This window comes from Saccostrea echinata, unplaced genomic scaffold (genome assembly GCF_033153115.1).
Source record: "Saccostrea echinata isolate AGI-Se365-2 ecotype Australia unplaced genomic scaffold, CSIRO_AGI_Sech_v1 ptg000028l, whole genome shotgun sequence".
NCBI lineage: Eukaryota > Metazoa > Mollusca > Bivalvia > Ostreida > Ostreidae > Saccostrea > Saccostrea echinata.
The window spans coordinates 3260704-3280410 of NW_026889777.1; the positions used below are offsets into that span (position 1 = coordinate 3260704).

The 19707-nt window shown below is 32.4% G+C and overlaps 1 pseudogene; it reads left to right on the forward strand.

Moving 5' to 3' along the window:
- Positions 1 to 13252: 13252 nt before the first annotated feature.
- On the forward strand, positions 13253 to 18246 carry LOC133194030 (protocadherin-like wing polarity protein stan; annotated as a pseudogene).
- The last annotated feature ends 1461 nt before the right edge of the window (positions 18247 to 19707 follow it).

Genomic DNA, 19707 nt, shown 5'->3' on the forward strand with positions numbered 1-19707 from the left:
GTCCCTGGGACTGCTTTCTGGGACTGCTTTGTTCACTCATGCATGAAAAAGGTTCTCATTGACATGATAGCTCCGCCCCTTGTGTATTCTGAATTTGCAGGCTCCCTGTTGTTTTGTTTACTTTCAGCAGAGAGGTGTTTAAGATAAAGAATAAAAAAAAAACAAGGATTTCTTACAACATTTTAATAAGTAGAGATAGATATACAATTACTAAATGTCTTCAGGGGCTGTAAATTTACACAATTGTAGTCTAGAATTAATTTTAAAAAATGAAAGTATAGTTAAAAGGGAAGTCAGGAGATGACTTTTATCCCTTAAATTAAACTTTCATACAGATGTTTGAAAAAAAAATATATATATATAGGCCTATTTAATTAATTAATGCTAATTAAAACTTTAATGCAGGTGTTTGTAAAAAAAAAATATCTAGGCCTATTTAATTAATTAATGCTGTCTAGTTACGGTATGTACTCAAAGTTTGCATTAGCACTATTTAAAAAAAACACAAACAAACAAACTTGTCATTACAATAAGATATTCAGAGGGACGTAATGTACTGGATTTTTTTTTAAATTCAAAAAGCTAAAACCATGCTAAAAAAGAGCATTCCATGCTACTTTTTACCGCCCTCAAATAAAACCTAATAATTTATTAAATGATCATGAAATAAAATCATTCTACCATTCTTCAGTCATTTAAACAACTATATTTGTGAACAATTATTGGGGGATTTATTTATGAATTTGTTTTTGATTTATAAACAAGTTATTAAAAGAGTAAATTTATAAACATTTTAAAATACTGGGAATTGTGACATTTCTTATTTGTTTTGTTTGTGTTTTCCTGGCCGATTAATAAAAAGCAATACAAATGTATAAAATGGTGTCAACACCTGAGTTTTCAATCGCCTTCGGGCATGATTAGCAGAAAGTCAATGCATGTTATTTGGGTATCAGTGTTACACATCACTGAACATGCTGGTCAACAATGACACTAATTTCAATTTATATACTGCAAAAAATCTTTGTTTCAATAAATGTGTATAAATTTATTTCGGGATTAATTAATTTTGAACATAATCTGAGGGTTCCATTCGTGATTTACAGATGTACACTCAAACGTTTATATAATAAAAGTATTATTGTTTTCTGTTACATAGATAATCTAACGATAATTAAAAAGTCAGTGAAAATAATCATGACTGAAATATAATACTCAAAGAATTCTTCAAAAGCTCCAGTGCTTAAGAAAACTGCATTCAGGGTATAGTATGGAAATCGGCCTTGCTCTATAATTATAAGGTCTATTTAAAGCTAGTTTTGATAGAAAATAAATAACTCGAGTTTAATTTTCTATAAAAAATAAATATATAAATATGGAAACCAATATCAATCACAGTAAATTAGGAAATTGATTTATTTTGGTGAAAAATTAATATACCACAGAACTGTGTTTAAATATTCATGTTATTAGTAGGTGTGAACGTCTTCTTTGTTCAGTATTTATTATTTGTTTCTATACGCGTAGTGTGATTTTTCTTAACAGTTCAAAAATGACTGTCGCATGAGAATTGATACTGCTCAGAAAGAAATGGATTATCAATTTCAACTGCCTTTTATAGTTACATTGGTTATTGGTAATCTCATTTCTGAGTAAGCTCCGCCCATTAAATTAATGAACCCCGCCCCTTGGGACTGCTGGGACTGCTTTCTTGGACTGCTGGGACTGAGTTCTGGGACCGCTGGGACTGCTGGGACCGCTGTGGGACTGCTCTGGGACCGCTTTGTCAGATTGGGTCTGGTTGGTACTGTAAGTTATAATTGAACTTTTGTCTAATTATTACTAGTATATCTAGTATGCCATCTTTCCCAATACAGTGGAATTGACAAATGTTTGGTGTCATGTCAAGACCCTTAAATGGCCTTCTTGCCGGAAAACCAATTTCCCGACGTGCACTGAACACCGTTTTGCCAAGGTTTGAAGTTTTTGAATACCGATGGTGGCCCGAAAGGTTGCATCAGAAGCAGTCAATTATTGGTTGGATGGTTTCATAATGGGAATTCTCTCCTCGACCTTTTAGAAGGACACTTTTCCGTATGAGTGACATAGAATCCATGTATTTGGTTAACTGGGTGTTGCGAGGACTCAATGCATTCATCACACATCTTTGGTAGCATCAATATAAGAACAGCAGTTTTGTCTTAGAAAATAAAATGCCAAGAAGAAGAAGGGTTCCTTAATGTCATATATGGTTGATAACTGAATGTTTTGATGCATTTAAACATGTAAAATGTGAATATAAGGAATGTTTAAAGTTTAGTGTGAATTATTGGTGTGTAAATCACACAGACTTGCACGTAGGCATATTTTCATGAAGCGCTAGCGCGCTTCATTAAATATGTCTACGTGACAAGTATGTGTTATACACCAATAACTCACACAGAACTAAGAAACATTCCTTAATTAAAATCAGATAATAACTATAGGAGGAGTAGCATTTTGAAAGTATTTAACAGAAATTCCTATTTTTAGTAACCATGGTAACTCCTTTATTTGAGATCAAAAACCAATATATAGAATTATGTATCTTAGTGTAGTCTGCTTGTGTGATAAGTTATATTGAAATCTGACCAAAACTGCAGGATGAGTAGCATTTTGAAAGTATTTCACAGAAATTTCTATTTTTAGTATCCATGGCAACATCGTTCATCGAAATCAAAAACCGATACACAGAGTTATGTATCCTAGTGAAGTATACTTGTGTGCCAAGTTATATTGAAATCAGACCAAAACTGCAGGAGGAGTAGCATTTTGAAAGTATTTCACAGAAATTTTTAATTTTAGTATCCATGGCAACACCGTTCATCGAAATCGAAAACCGATACAAAGAATTATGTATCCTAATGTAGTCTACTCGTGTGCCAAGTTATATTGAAATTAGACTAAAACTGCAGGAGGAGTAGCATTTGGAAATTATTTCACAGAAATTTCTAATTTAAGTATCCATGGCAACACCGTTCATCGAAATCGAAAACCGATACAAAGAATTATGTATCCTAATGTAGTCTACTCGTGTGCCAAGTTATATTGAAATTAGACTAAAACTGCAGGAGGAGTAGCATTTGGAAATTATTTCACAGAAATTTCTAATTTAAGTATCCATGGCAACACCGTTCATCGAAATCGAAAACCGATACAAAGAATTATGTATCCTAATGTAGTCTACTCGTGTGACAAGTTATATTGAAATCAGACTAAAACTGCAGGAGGAGTAGCATTTGGAAATTATTTCACAGAAATTTCTAATTTTAGTATTCATGGAAACACCATTCATTGAAATCGAAAACCGATACACAGAATTATTGTAACGAAAATATGCTGTGTCTAGATGTTTGTATTAAACCTGGTATAAATAATTACTTTTCCTATACTCTAAAGCACTTCGTTATAATAATACGTGGGCTCTGTACCTTATGACAGTCAACAAAACAATTTAAGAGAAAGTCTTTGTATAATAGAAACATATTATAATTTATTGTATAAAAGTAAATAAACAAATGCGATATTTGGAACTTCCTGGTTACGTAGGGAAGTAGTAAAAATAAAAGGTACACCACTCTGGAAGCGAAGGGGCGTAGCAGACGTTGCTAAGGTAAACAGAACTCCGGAAGGAGAATATGCTGTAACTCTGGTAACTAGAGAATGTGTGCATTATTACAAGGAAATACTCACCTTCTGTAATTTAGAAGGGATGTTCAAAGAGATGTTCACGATGAAACGATACGAACATGTGTCTCTGACGCAGATTTATACCTTGTTAAAGAGGTTCGAGGATGGCCCGACTGGTTATCTGCTGGAAAAGGCGTTTGGTAGACCAACAAGAATGAAGACAAACTGAAAAGTCAGAAGCTGGTCGTCATACATGGCGACCACCGTTTAAATATGAAAGCAGTTAGATGTATTCCTCGGTCAAACCGGATCCCAATTTACCGCCCGCATGCGCGTCCACCGTCAGCAAATCAATAATCCGAGCATCAGAAACACGCCATTCAGTGAACGACATTTGCTCTCAAAGAAACTACTGTGTCTTTCCACTTTATAAACTTAGGAACGATTCAGCCGTAATGAGAATAGTTAAAAAGAGAACTACTTTATAAATCTATTTCCATCAAAACTGATACTGTGTATCGGTTTTTGATAACGCAGCTCTGTTAAGGCTGCATAAAGGGGGCGGGGCCTAATTTTTACGGGAAAAGTTTACTGTGACATCACACAATTATAGCAATTCCTCGCAATAACAGAAAATGAAATAATCTGCAAATCTAAACTGCATAAGAGTAATGAACTACATCAAAACTTACCACTGCATTCATTTTTGTCGCTAGTTAAATCCCACACAGCAAGATATAAACAAGTCACTGATCGCAATGCACTTGTCGACATGACGTCATCATGGTAAAGTTTGACACATTTTATGTGCAGTGAGAGGCGGATCAAGTAATTTTTTCACAGTGAAAAATGCATTTTATTGTTAAACAGAATATTATTTGCAAATCTTAGGTAGACCATTAATACAAATTTGAAACGTTTGTTTAGTGCCATTATTTAAAAAAATATCGAGAGAATGTATTGAATTAATTCTACCGTGTTTTTGTCTACAGGGTGTGCATGTTTCACGCCGAGGTGCCTCATTAAATCGCCTTTTCGCAAGGGCATACACTTAATAGATCTTGACCATTTTTTGAATACACATAACGGACATATTCCTTAACTTGAAAAGCGCTGCTGCTTTCCTGAAATCGATAGCATAACTTAATAAATACATAAAATGATTGGTAAAGGTCACACATATTTCGACATTAGCCAGATAACTTGAAATTTAAACTAATAAAATGTGAATTCTATTTAAAGCAGCAGCACTTTCCATAAACTACAAGTTATGTAGAAACAATCTATTACTTTAATTTTTAATTTTAACTAGGGTATGCCCTTGCGATATTGAAATTTGTTTGTGACCTACATACAGTACACATTACATGCATTTATCACGTGACTATCAAATAACGTGACCAAACCAAATTCGGTACAGAGCGGGGTATACAATGTTAATTCAAAGAATGTTAAAGTCATAAAATAATATAGTACCTTTACAAAAATAAATTCAGTTTAAAAAGGTATGTATTTGCGCATGTTTATATCCTGTTGATTTCTTCGAAGTACGCCTTAACAATGCTGCGAAGTTCATGTCTTTCTTGTATAATTAATTTCTTAAATGAAATATATGGAGATAACGAACAGTATTCAAGCTCAAAAGTCCATTATACAATACAAAATAGGAGCAGAGCAAACACGGCCCTCCAAACATCAGAGGTGGGATCAGGTGCCATGGAGGAGTGAGCATCCCCTGCCGACCGCTCACACCCGCCGTGTGCTCCTTGTCATGATCGGGAAATAACGGAAAAATCCGTCGACAATTCAGTGTGTAAATAATGGCCTAACAATTAGTATGAAAAACGTCAGTCAGCATTTGACTCAATGATAAATTGTATTTGCTGACAAGGTCATTGTATCGACCATAGAACTTACGAAATGATGACTTTAAACGAGACAGCTGATATTCTTGTTTCATCAACTTATTTTTCAATAATTTACCTCGTTTTAGAAATTGTACATACGTAGAGCATGCTCTTGCGTATCGAATCAACTGAGAGATATATACCCCGTATGCAGGTGATGAAGGTATATTGCTGCATAAGTAAGGGAAGTTGACGATTGAAAAGTTAAAGTCATCGCGTTTATCATAAAGCTTGGTTGTTAGATTACCATTAACGTCTTTTTCAAGTAAAATATCCAAATATGAAACAGATGTGTCAGACTCTGTGGTATCTTTTATCTCAAGTTCACCAGGATATATCGTATCGACATAAGAATGAAAATAGCCATTGTTAATTGACAATACGTCGTCGATATATCTAAATGTCGAGTTGAACGCCACAGCAAGTGTTTTCTTCTTTTCACGTACAAGATTTTGGACAAATTCTGCTTCATATGAATACAAAAAAAGGTCTGCTAACAACGGGGCGCAATTGGTACCCATAGGAATTCCAATAGATTGTTGGAAGACCTGGTCTCCAAAAACCACATAGATATTGTCAATCAGAAACTCAAGCATCTTTTTAATGTCAACTTCAGAGTACTTGTGTGTACAATCAGAATGTTTTTTAACAAAATAATTTTGCAAATGACCAATGACAAGGTAAGTATATTTACGAGTTCCATTTTTATTGAAAAAGCAGCTGTCAATGATATCAAAAAGCCTGGACTTTAATTTATCGTGGGGAATGGTTGTGTATAAAGTTATATAAATATAAATATAAAGTTATATAAATAAATATAAATATAAAATTTATATAAATAAGTTATATAAATACTTTCTTTATTGAGACTGAGAAAATCATGATTTATTGTCCAATTCAATTTTCCCTAACTTTTACGTTATACTATGACGTCATGGATTTATTCCTTCCCTGCAAAGACACTCATGACGTAATAGTTAATGTTACCAAACAAAACAAATCAGTTCAAAGTATGTACACCTGAAGAAGGAATGTTAAATCCAGAAAGCGCTTGTGTTAAATAATTTGGAAACTGTGCACTTTCTTTTTCTTTTATGATTATTTTTACTGTTTGACATCATCTTTTAAATACTTTTGAATTATATATATATATATATATATATATATATATATATATATATATATATATATATATATATATATATATATATATATATATATATATATATATATATTGCCACTCAACATTTTTCAACATCAAGCGGAGTGCATTTTGTAAAAGTTTAAATTCAAAATGTGAAAAATGTGAATGCATCGAAATTCGTATCATGAAAATGTCTTCAGCCTTAAATTAAACAATCTTCGCATTTATTACTTAAATCTGATATGTTTTCGACATGAATAAACAATTTCTTATCATTTACTTTTAGAAACATGCACAGAAATTTGATGTAATATAGACCAAACCCAATTTTTTTCTTTTATTGACGGCTATTTGTGATCTTTAAATCACTCGACTTATGTGATCGATGTTAAAAACAAACATCAGAATCATAAAATGAAATGATAAAAGTTACATCAAATCACATACATGTATTTAAGTGATTTTATCTTAGGCCGCAAAATGGCCTTTTTGAGAATCATCCTTTAATATCATTGGTTTTATAACCAAACTTTTTGACGCCGAGTCTTTCATAAATGACAGAAATGTCCGGTAGGATGATCACATAAGTATCTGTAGTCTAGCAACTATTATATAGAAAAGGAAAAAATCACAGTAGTTCACACAGACGAGAGAAAAATATTCCTGAGGACATGCATTTACATGTCAGCCCTTGCCTACTTCGCTGTAGCTTTTGAGATTCTTGGTAAGTAGAGTTTGATGACAAGTATACGTATTTACATGGAACTGACATGGAAAATGAAAGTCCCAAAATAATAATTTCATAATTTGAACTAACCTTCCATTGCCAAAATTTTAATAAACATGGAAATTTTTCCATCATGGATTCCCGTGTCCCAACACTCTATGAAAATTCCATGTAGAATACATGTATGCATACAATTTACATTCAAAATAATGGGAATAAATGTACATTGTCTGATATTCACATCTACGGATTAGTTTTATTAATGTGCGAATACTTTTTTTCAACAAACCTCCGAATCGTTTTCAAAAACTTATTACTTGAATTATATTCTAAGTTTATGCATGTTTTTACGTTTTTCCATATAATATGACTTATTTGGTAAATCAAGGAGAGATGACTCTTTGCCTTTGATAACAATCTCATTTTTTCAATATAGAATTTAGTGGACGACCCCTGCCGCCAAACGAATATTCCTTCTTCATTTAATACAAATTAATGTAAGTTTAGCAGCTATAAAATAAAGCTTTTGTTATTACCTACCAAAGTAGTGTGAAAATATTCACTTGAAAAAAAAATCATATATTCCAAGAATGAAAATTATATTGTTAGAAACTTATGTTGCTAATTTTTCGATTTTTTGATAAAATGTCAACTGAGCCATTAAGAACCCTCTATACACTGCACACTAAAGAATTCAAATTCCATGGTGTTTTTATGCAGTTAGAGTGATCCGCCCTTAGATCTAAAATGAAATAAATTGGAATCTAAATTTATTATTCAATTTGTAATCAATTCAAACATTCTAAACATTTCATTTGGTCTAGTTGAATTAATTGAACACCTTATTTGCATGTATTTTTGCCATTTAAGTAAGCAACAGTGATTTCAGTTCACCAACAATTCATTGTCTTAGAATATTTTTCCTGGGGATAAATGGCAGGTACCCTATGTTAAAAATTAAAAAGATAAACTCAATATTTATATCTTTATATGGTTTAATTTTCTCAGAGCCTAAAAAACATTTTTCATTGGTGTATAGAGGGTCCTTAAAAGTATTGTCCTCCTTATGATAGGTACATCGTTGTTTACGGAGTCACGTGGATCTGCTATAAATGTTCGTCTTGAGGTGATCGAAAGACAGTCTGACGCATTTGACAAGTTATCAAATAAATCGAAAGAAAATGTAGATTGGGTATTTTATCTCAATAATCAGGGACGTAGTAGCGTTTATAAGACAAAACTTGAAGTGGCAGCAATAAAAGCATGAAAAGTGTCTGAAATACTTTGATAAGAAAAGAAAGAAAGAAACTTCTCCAAACTGATGAGTCATTTTGTATGTGTGTGTTGGGGGAGAGGGGGTATCTCTTTTCTTGGCAAAACAAAATGTGGGGATTAAGTAATCTGACCGTTATGTACAAGTTTTTATGCGAAATTACCAAAGAAAAATAAATCGGAAAAACTCGGAAAAAGGAACTACCTTTCCCCAATTTACACGTATTATATGCTTGGTAATATACGAAGGTTGCTAGAAAAGTTCGCGGACAGATTGAAATTTATTGTGTACTTTGAAGATTGACGTACGTCTGATTAAATTCTTCTTTCTTGTTTATTAATATGTAAAAAACAGCATCTAAAAACCATTTAGTGTCTTTTGGGCATTTTTCAGTCTGCAGACATTTTATAATTTTATAACTGCTCGGTGCCCCAAGACATTCAATGACGTAACCATGATTGAAATTGTTTTTATGCATTGATCATCTATCATTAGCGATAAAGCAGTCATAACCCCCCACCCCACCCCCACTCAATTTAATTCAAAATTCCGCCAAATGACGTTTAATGGCTATTGCAGCGGCAGGTGAAATATCATAAATTTTTATGCACTGTTGCAACCACTATTGAAATAACGACCACTGTTGAAATAATTATTTCAATAGTGGTCAAGGGGCTCACAAATACCATTGCCCAATGCCCGTTGCTAGTGAATTTTAAGGATGGGCAAGTGGAATTTTATCAACCGCTTGCCCGTGGGCAAGTGACTTAAAAAAATAAACTCCATATGCAAGTCATAGATCTAAAGCTTTGAACAGGTGTTTGCATGATCTACTAAGTATCGTATCCCATTTTCTAAAAATATATAAATATGATAATAATTTTATAAATATGATAATAGTTTATGGTGGGACAAGCAAATATTCAGATGGAGCAAGTGAATTTGGACCATGCACTTTCCCTTGGACAAGTGCCTAAAAATCTTTTTGTCAGCCCTTGAATTATTTACTGCGGCAGCGTAACAGCTATTGAAATAACGTTCACTATTGAAGTAATTACATGTATTTCAAAAGTAGTTGAAAGTGCATTTCAAAACCAAACACAGGTTGCAATCACTTTTGAAATAACGTTCACCATTGACAATGATCATTTTGATATTTATTTTATTTAATCTTTACATTAATACAATAGTATGAGAGCTTTTTTGTTAATACGCCTTGTTTTTTGATCATTTGTCATAGGATGTATCCATGGTGAGTATGGTGTACCTAAGTATAAATTCCTCTTATATTTGAACCTTATACGAACCCTGCATCGTTTTCTTTAGTTACCTCGTCTGGACAATTTGTAAATAAAATATTTTAAACGTTTGATCAGAATTCTTTGGGTCATTGATTCAGTACAACTAAATTTATTTTGCTTCGTCTAGAAAGAAACGTGGACATCATTTTGCAACGAATAGAAAGATCACTAACAGGTAAAGTAAAATTCTTTTGTTGAGAGTGAGAAGAAGGTGGTAAATGAGGATACTATCTTTTTTCAATAGTATACTTAACTAAAACTGCTATATAAAAACCGTATACTTTATATGAGCCCTAATTTTGAAGCTACATGTACTGTACATTAATCAGATTCATTAAAAAAAAATTAAATTACCCATATTTGATACGCTGTAAGAGAAGAGGTAGATATTAAAAAGCTTTCAGACAAACCACTATGAAATTTATATTAAGAGGACTACATTCAATCCATTTTCAATATTCTTTATTTGCTTGCACTTATATAACTCGGCATTTCACAGGAATGACTGTATCTGATTAGAATTTGACATATTATTTAAAGCATTTCAAGTTAACTACAATTGTTATGTATTTATATAAGTAAATATATTTGTATGTTTCATCATTTCATTTAGGAATTTATGGATTGAAGGGAGGGGCTTTGTTTTATCTTTAAATAAACTCTCCACTAGTTAGGAACAATAGCTCTTGAAAATATCATTTATTTGAGTAATTAAAAATGAAGCTTCAAATTGATTTAGGAAATCGATAGTCGGTCCAGAAAGGGCGAACAAACACTTTTGGAGTCCTGATTTTGGGGAGGGGATATAAAATCAAAACATGAAAAATGCCAAAGAGGTCTACAATCCATGTATTTCTTTTTCAGAAAAAAAATATTAGGGACATCATTTACCAATTCTATACTGTACATGAAATCATTTTAATTCCCCTTTTATGGAAACTTGGATACCGTTCCGTTTCTTTGAACAATTTCATAATAAACTGAAAATAATAAAGTCATAGTGCCAAGCTTTATATATCCAAAATATTAAATTCTTACCTCTAACAGTTCTCAAGATACAAGGTGTGACAGACGGACGGAAATACGCCGGGTAAGTGATCCCAAAGTGTCTCTCTGGTTTGCATAACATCTTTTTTTTTTTTTTTTTTTTTCTTTTTTTTGGTTAATAGCATTTTGAAAAATAAATCTTGAAACCGGTTTGAATGACATTATTATGGTTATAAAGTTCCACTTATTTGTAACTTTTTAAGTTAAATAATTACTTATTTACTGTGGATATCAGGAAAACCAATATACATGTATAATAAAAGAATAATAAAAAACATGAATAAAGATATATGTAGGAGGTATGAGTTATTGCCCTTGGCCTGAATTTAATTGAATAAATAATTAACTATAGTATATTGTTTTTGTTTTTTGTTTTTTTGTTTTTTTAAAAACATCTTTTAATGAAACAATATTTTAATAACGCCCTATAAAAAAAACAAAAGATATATTTCTATTGAACACGAAATTAAGTCAATGAAAGATTTTGTTAAAAACTTATGACATCACAAAAGGGTAGAATTACGTTAAATGTGAAATATAGCACACAGAGTGTCTTAAACATGCTTTACGATTATTTCAGATTTCAACGTGAAAAAAAAAATACAGATAAGGAAAATGTTCCAATCATCTGCTTTCTGTTTAACGTTTTTGATTTGTCAAACATCTGGGTTCAATATTTCACGGCTGATGACAATCTATATCGAAGCCTGTGGAGAGAAAGACCTGTGTTTTGATTGGCCAGGTATGACAAATTACGATCCGAACGTTATACTATCTCGATGTCCGCCATGTTCCTGTGAAGAAGCTTGCTTTCAAGACTTGAAGTGTTGTCCTGATAAGTTCTTTCAAAGACCATTAGCCATATTAGATACCCCTCACATTCATATGGAAAAGCAATCAGAATTAGTGATCAAGCCCTTGTACGAAATAATCACAAAATGTCCGGAATATTCCACAGACGTAGAAATACAAAATTGTGAAAATGCCTCTGAAGATTTTGACTTTAATAATCCAGTTAGCTCTGTTGCTAGTAATTATTCGTATCGCAATGTTTTCTGTGCATATTGTCACGGAGAAGACGAAAAAAATCTAGTTACATGGAACTTGTCGATAGATAAAACCCCCGATGCAGTGATCTTCATCAACTTCATTGAATCTTATGAACAACTACAATTCTTGTCAAAAGCTTACAAAACAACTGTTCTTTATTCGCCCCCAAATAATATGGTGGAAATTGTTCAGCCAGTATATTTACATCCAGATGAGTATTTCACTCAATCTTGCCCAGATCTTAAAGAGTTAGATATTGCTTGTTCATCCTCTTACGTCAATCAATTTAGGCTTCATAGGAATATATTCTGCTATTTGTGCAAATTGAAAAAGATGAAGAGACCTGGGCCTGTCATAGACTCCTGTCCTTTAAAAAACAATGAAATGGTTCAAAAATGTCAACAAAGTTCTATTTCAAATTTAACATATCCTTATAAAAATTTCTACTGTTTCCAGTGTAACTCTCTTGTAGGGAATCTAAATATTTCGGACTCTAAGCGTTGCCATGGTAGTGCATGCGAGTAGGTCTTTCGTTATCACTTTTCTGACTTTTCAACAGTTGCAAGTGAAATGTATATTCCTATAAAAAAGAAAAAAAATTACTTGAAATTTTTAAATGCAACATTTGGAAGTGATTCTGTTCTTAGAATGATTAGAGATTCACAAAAAAAACAACATTCATTTTTCATTTGAAGCTATGGAAAAGAATGACAGTGTCAGTCTTAGCCAACTTTCAAATACAATTGCAGCAATTAACCCTCAGCGTCTTTGTAGACAGGATCTCTTACCGGAGAGTGTTCGAAACATCACTTCAAAGCAAAATTGTGATTGCTCATATTCCTGTTTATTTCTTGGAAAGTGCACTTGTTGCATTGACACAGCAATGCTGCATCCAGTGGAATGCATCGACCGTATGTCCCCGTTCTCAAAAACACATAAAAGTGGAAGCATCCTTGTTGTCTCAAGGTGCTACGAAAACATATTGAAACAGAAATCATCAATAGAGTATAAGAACGTCAAACAGTTATGCGAAGAAAATTCTCAAAATTATCATGTTCTAATCTTGTCAAGAAACATAACATACAGAAATATTTTTTTGTTTTCTTTGTAATACAAACTACACGATAGAAGACGAAACTCTATTTCACGATCCCTATAAAATTGTCGACTTCAACATTAATTGTGAAAAGCAATTAAATTTCCTTTATTTGATGAATTTTAGCCAACTTATGCATCAGGCTAAAACTCAAATGTGCGACATATTGTATGACACGTCCGAACTGGTCATATGTGATCAGAAAACTTCAATTTCAAAGTGGAAATGTCCACGAAATGAGAGAGACCAAGTCGTGAAATGGATGTGTGAAAGTTCAAGTCCCCAAGCATTTATGCCCATTGGTAATTCTAAAAACGAATTTTGTCGTATGTGTAATACACACGAATATGGTGACATAAAAGCATGTAATCATTCAATTATCTTGGATGTAAGATTCAAAAACGCCTGCTTGACTTTACCAGACGTTAGAAATCACCCATTTGTTCATCCGTTCAGAAACCAGTTTTGTTCCTTTTGTGAGGAAAATGAGGCACAGACAAAACAAACAATCACGTTCAGAACCAACTGTATGCCGATGTATGGGAAAGACGAAAAATATTTACAACCTTTAATGAGAGAATTGTTCTTTCCAAAGATAGTTAGAAATCTGAAACTCCTGGAAAAGAAAATCAAGGTAACATAAAAAAAAAAATCAAAATTCACGATTGAAGTCTTATTTGCATGATTTACATTTATATGCCCACGCATCCACAGTTCTATGCATTACTAATAATTGTTTTCAGAAGACGTACAGCTCAGAAAAAAACTTTTTACACCAACATGCTTTTGTGAACTAATTAACTGCACATTTTGAAAATAAATGTAAGCACAGGCATATTTAAAAGATATAAGTTTTTTTAGATGTATATTTGTCGATGATGTTAGAAAATCGATAAATAAGATGTTATGCATATAAGACAATATGCTAAATTCAAAAAAAGTTATTGTTTCCTAGAGCTTGAAAAAGGTTTTGAGTCGGGTATGTTTAGGCAGTCGGTCGGGAGAGGGCAACCATACAATTTTTAAAGATGGCCTTATTGTTTTCTGTCTGCGTAATCGGCTTCCAGGCATTAGTGCAAACTGGAAAACTCCCCTTACACCTTCAAACACTATGTACTTTTCTGTCCGAGTGCCTGGTTGAATGTTTGTATCTATAAGACAAAATCAATGGTTAAATTTTATTGTTGAATTAAGTGCTTTTTGTGCAATGTGAAGAAAACTATGTATCCTTTTATATAGCCCTTATTTTCGAAAAGTTTATAACCCTATAACCTCCTGACTACAGTTTATGCATATGTATTTAACATTAAGGGTAAAATTTTACATGGAAGATTTAAATGAATAGTATAATTAACTCAATTGTTATTCTAAATGTAATGTATTTTTGTCTTACCTCTAAGGTCTTTTGTTGAATGTTGTAACCTTCATTCCAGGGACCATAATTTTAACACAAACTATACATGGGAAATTTGATCTTATTTTTTCCAACACAATTTTCCTAGTGATGTATTCTCTGCCTTTGATAGAGGACTTATCACTATTTGAATAAATCTAAAGCTATAATGCTTTGCAGTAACGTTGTTCTAGCTGTTTTGGGGAAGTCTATATAATTGTTATATATGGGGTTATACGAGGGGCATTTGAAAAGTTCTGAGAACTGGTTGATAAAATATTAACCATATTAACCATAAAAATTGTGTAATTTTTATTACGTAATAACTCCGAAAATGACGTCAGAATCTCGAATGTCTAGCATACTGACCATAAAAATGACGTAACAAGAGACACAATTTCAGTGAAGTAAAATTTTAAAGTCCAGTTTTGTTCATTACTCGGATGCACACTAACGGACACAACTGCCAGCTGGAAAAAATTTTTCACAGACTTAAGTCTATCATATGAACTTATATTCAAGGGCTCCTATAGTTCTGAGATGGTTTAGGAGTGTGTCAAACGTAGCATGTTATTATCGAATCTCACGCAATACTAGTATATTGGGTAAAAAATACGCTGCTGTGAGAAAATCACAAAGTTGACAATCACAGGAGAATAGTGGATGGTGTTACAGAGTTGGCTGGCATTGATTCGTCAGGTGTTTTAACCAATTTTGCGGGAACGATTAAACCTCAAGAGAGGTTAAGCTAAGGGTGTCCTATATTTTCTCGTAAAAACTAAAATGGCGCCGGTGTAGTTCTGACCCTACTGTAACTCGATATGTTCGATTTTTTTAAATCATGGAAAATAAATAAGATTGTACATGGTAATGGAACTCAGATGTATTTTTTTAAGTCAAAAGGAATAGTGAGTTTTGGATCGCCGAAGTTGAAATAATATGAAAAAATACGCACGGAAATAACTCCGGGGGAAGACTTTTGTACGTCTTATTCGTAAACGGTAAGGGTCCTGATACTCAAGATACATTTGTGGAAAACAGCATTGTTACACATCAGTTTTATATAGAATATCTTTTATTTAATAGAGTGGAGAGCTAAATAATTGACTGAAAATCCAGCTATGTCGTATTAATAAAAATCTTTTATGAACGCCTATGATAACATTACCGTGCTTATTAACCACGCAAAAAAATAAAAGATGGAAATGCTAATTTACCGTCCCATTCTTACAGTCTTACTCTACCTCCTTGCAAATTTTCTTTGAAATATCATTTCAAATAAGTCTTTGACAGCACTTTTTCAATCCTCTCATGTGGACAAAAAACGCGACTTTTCAGTATGCCAAACATTCGAGATTCTGACGTCATTTTTGAGTTATAAATGTAAGAAAATTACGTCAATAGGTGTCAATCTTATTAACTTCCGTGAAATGGTAAATATTTTAGCAAGCAGTTCTCAGAACTTTTCAAATGCCCCTCGTATAATTGTTGACAAAGATCGGGTCAGACATGGTATTGCTGGAAAACGTCAATCAGAATATCTTTGAAACCTTGGATTAAAAATAGTTATCTTATTTCAGACGATGGACATCTGCTATCCTGGGAAGATTTTGGTTGGAAGTGCAAACCGGTCATTCAGTACCCAAAAGGAATTAATTATTTACTGTTTATATTATGTCTACTGAACGTCACATCGATAAGCAATGATACTAGCAAGATTTTTAATTCAGTTGCTAATTCTGTGAGAAAACACTTAAATGAAAAGTTTCCAGCTTTTGAAGCAATTGTTTTGAGTGAGTTTTACTTTTTACCAATATATCCTATTGTAATCACTCTTAGAGAGGGATACTTTCATTTTACACTCCAAGTCAATTTGTATGTCGGCTTGTCTTATTTTAAACACTTTGACAGGGACCAGGTGGAAAGAGATCTTTTAGCTTTTCCTGCCAACGTGTCTATAAATGTTAAAGAACAAGGGCATGAAAATATTTCGATCGATTTAAAAGGTAAAGGATTATCCAGTATAAGCAAACTTCTGAAATCAAAAGAACATTTATTTCCCGATGCATATGCAGCATTTGCCTCTCGCATGTATAGATATCTAGAATTTCCATATCCCTCAGCTTTTGTTGTTGTAAGTAATTTACTTTTATGTCGTCAGAGAATATTTAACAAAAGCGAAGTAAAAACTGAAAACACGAACGGTCAGATCATTGTAAAGAAAACCCAGGAAACCTTTAACATTGGCGACTTTGTTTTAGATTATGACTACAAATATCGAGTTTGTGTCCGATCCAGCCAGTCGTACATAAATGATTTTGATCATGATTATGCTAACACACTTGAAACTTTAACAACTGTTTTAAACATTATCAGTATTTTATCCTTGTAGACCTTGTTTGTGCTTTACATGATAGTTCCCGGATTATGTACACTCCCTGGTTTGAATATTATGAACACAACTTTTTCTCTTTTTTGTATGCAAATAACTTATACAGTAGCAAATGTTTTACAAAGGTCGACTTTGCTTTGTAAGATAACGGGTGTTATTTTACATTATTTCTGGCTTTCCCTTTGCTGTTGCCTTTTTATCTGCTCTTTTCATATGTTCAGAACCTTTTCAACGTACAGACAGAATGCGAGTAATCGTGGTCAAAATATAAGAAGTACTTTCACCTTTTATGTTTTCTTTTGTTATCTTACTCCTTTAATAATTATCGGTGTTAATATTACTTCCACGATTTCTTTACAAGGGAACATCGGATACGGTAAATACTTGTGCTTCGTTGAAAATTTCATTCAAAACATTGCCACTTTTATCGCCCCCTTAACTGTTACTTGTACGGTTAATATTGTCTTGTTTATTTTTACTCTTCTTAACATCAGATTTGCTAAAAACATCCGAAAATCGAAAGAAAACAAATCGGAGCTCCTTATTGCAATCAAACTATTCAGTCTGACTGGAACAGTATGGATTCTCCAGGTGTTGGATGGTCTTTTGCAGATTTCATTTTTTTTCCTTTATTGTTACTTTTCTGACGTCTTTACAAGACTTCTTCATTTTTTTGAGTTTTTCTACTTCTCCAGGAATTTTGAACTTCTTAAACACCTTCTTTTGCAAAAGAAATAATAACCAAATGGGAGAAGGAGAAATTAAATAAGTAGCTTCAAATGGTTGTTTACGAGGGATTGATCCACATTAGCTGGAAAAATCAATCAACTACAGATCTACCGTATCTCTTAAAGGGTTGTTGCATGTATGTTGTGTGATTGTGTTTGTAATTATTTTTGCTTGGCATTGGAAAACTTTGTTTGTGCTTTTATGTTGTGGGTGTATGGAGAAGGGGGTTATTGTTGAACTTCGTTTAACACAAATTCTATAATTGCGTATGTGATATGATCCAACGGATTTCACCTTGTTTAGAATAAATCTTCCACTCCAGATAGATTCATTGTTATATTTAGATGTTTCCATATGTGTACGTTTGTGTACGTTTTGAACATGTTTTCAATTCCATCGACAAGTTACAGAACTTTTATTGGCCGTTGTTGTAACATTGTTTATAAATTGAATAATTAAAAAAAAAGGAACTATTGTGTTTCTTTTTATTTAAATTTTATGGACAAAAAGTTCATAATCTTTTCATCGAAGCCTTGCCCCCAAATGTACTTTAACTTCTCGGTTTTTGATTACTCTTCCAGTCATTACCATTTTCTTCCTACAGATAAAAACTATCTTCTCAACATTTCTACTTACGATTGTTGTTGTCATATATATTTATAAACCAGATGTGAGGTTATCGTTATCAGCTGTATTTTATCATAGTTTCCGGTGTAATCATGAGTAACCAGTAATCATGCATTTTTGCTGTTTACATTTTATTATAATTTAATCAATTAATCTGAAATATTCATATAATTCTGATTACTTTTTAGTTACTTTTCTGATTAAAATGGTAAAACAGAAATATATTAAATTATATTCATTGATCATATTCATTTGATTAAATGTGCTATTACATGTAGGTATATCTTCTATATAAAAAATAATAAGGTATGTTGATCTCTCTGAAATTCATATAGCACTAAAATGCCAGATGTAAGCCTTTATCAACTTATAAATTTAAATTTATGTGACTAAAATAAATAATTAAGGTATATGTACCAGGCCGATTTGAGTTTGTATACGAAGGTCGTTCAAAAAAAAAAAAAATGCAGTTTATCATAATAAATGTAGGATCACTTAATTTTATTTTTTCACAGTCGAGAGGAACTATTTAAGAACTCCTAATCATTGAAAACCCCATGCTTTTCCCTATGGTCTTTGTAAAGATATTTGCCTTCTTACTTGAGCATGGTCACAACAATGAACAGAAAACTGTTTTTAAATGGTCTCTGCCAAGAAGATGAAAATAAAGACCTATGTGAATCTGCGCCTCATTACAAAAACTGCTAAAGAATCAATATGAAAAATGTGTTTTTGATATCTGGAAAGACATATCTTTTACGCTGTATAGTCTTCAGAGGGATTAAGAAATCCATGTAAAAGGACTGTTACAAGATCGTTGAAGAAGTTGAATTGGTCGACCAAAATCTGTATGAGACAGCAAAAATGTCGATGCCGAGAGCAACACGATATCAGTAATTGCCAGGTTTATCGTAAGAGACGTTAATAAGACACTAACATTTCAACATCACAGTTTATAGAGTTCTGACGAAGAAAAATGAATCTAAAAATTTTTCTATATCAGATGAGTTCTTTATTTTTATTTCCTTACAGATGCCAAAGAGAGCACATGCTAAAATGTGCAAGTGGTCTATCAAAAATTGAACAAGGAATGATAATTTTGGGTGATGGGTGTCCAAACAACCCTGCACTTTTTATTGCATGACAGAAAGAACACATTATTATTATTTATATGAGACAGAAATCAGATGATCAGATAAAAAAAAAGGTATTTCTATATTATATATATTTAAAAAATCTTGTATAATTCTCTTATTCAATTGACCTTTTAATTACATTATTTACAGTGATTAATTATCAAAGATGAATAGCAATGGAATAGCTTCTCTCAGTTTACTACAAATTAATAGAGG